Source organism: Monopterus albus, unplaced genomic scaffold (genome assembly GCF_001952655.1).
Source record: "Monopterus albus unplaced genomic scaffold, M_albus_1.0 scaffold134.1, whole genome shotgun sequence".
Lineage (NCBI taxonomy): Eukaryota > Metazoa > Chordata > Actinopteri > Synbranchiformes > Synbranchidae > Monopterus > Monopterus albus.
The window spans coordinates 978415-979537 of record NW_018128014.1 but is presented as its reverse complement, the minus strand read 5'-3'; the positions used below and the strand labels follow the sequence as shown (position 1 = coordinate 979537).

At 57.0% G+C, this 1123-nt stretch overlaps 1 protein-coding gene across 4 annotated transcripts in view; it reads left to right on the top strand.

Moving 5' to 3' along the window:
* robo4 (roundabout, axon guidance receptor, homolog 4 (Drosophila)) overlaps positions 1–1123 on the top strand; it is a 30020-nt gene that overhangs the window by 17476 nt on the left and 11421 nt on the right. The gene's annotated exons all lie outside the window — the stretch shown is intronic.

The window sequence follows — 1123 nt, the reverse complement described above, 5'->3', positions numbered from 1 at the left end:
CTGAGAACCATGGCCTCGGATTTGGAGGTGCTGATTCTCATCCCAGCCGCTTCACACTCGGCTGCAAACCGCCCCAGTGCATGCTGGAGGTCCTGGTTTGATGGGGCCAACAGGACAACGTCATCTGCAAAAAGCAGAGACGAGATCCTGTCGTCCCCAAACCGGACTCCCTCCGGCCCCTGGCTGCACCTAGAAATTCTGTCCATAAAAATAATGAATAGAACCGGTGACAAAGGGCAGCCCTGCCGGAGTCCAACATGCACCGGAAACAAGTCTGACTTACTGCCGACAATGCGAACCAAGCTCCTGCTCCGGTCTTAAGGAACTGGACAGCCCTTAGCAAAGGGCCCGGGACCCCGTACTCCCAGAGCACAGGGCGCCGCGTGGGACACGGTCGAATGCCTTCTCCAGATCCACGAAACACATGTGGACTGGTTGGGCAAACTCCCATGAACCCTCCACCACCCTGAAGAGGGTATAGAGCTGGTCCAGTGTTCCGCAGCCAGGACGAAAACCGCATTGTTCCGCCTGAATCCGAGGTTCGACTATCGGTCAAATTCTCCTCTCTAGTACCCTGGCATAGACTTTCCCGGGGAGGCTGAGGAGTGTGATCCCTGTATAGTTGGAACACACCCTCCGGTCCCCCTTCTTGAAAAGAGGGACCACCACCCCGGTCTGCCATTCCAGAGGCACTGTTCTCAACTGCCATGCGACGTTGCAGAGGCGTGTCAGCCAAGACAGCCCCACAACGTCCAGAGACTTGAGGTACTCAGGGCGGATCTCATCCACCCCTGGTGCCTTGCCACCGCAAAGCTTCTCAACTACCTCAGTGACTTCAGCTTGGGTGATGGATGAGTCCACCTCCGAGTCCCCAGCCTCTGCTTCCTCATCGGAAGACATGATGCTGGGGTTGAGGAGATTCTCGAAGTATTCTGACGATGTCCCCAGTCGAGGTCAACAGCTGCCCACCTCCACTGAAAACAGTTTTGGCAGGGCAGTGCCTCCCCCTCCTGAGGCACCGGACAGTTTGCCAGAATTTCTTCGAGGCCGACTGATAGTCCTTCTCCATGGCCTCACCGAACTCCTCCCAGACCCGAGTTTTTGCCTCCACAACCACCCGGGC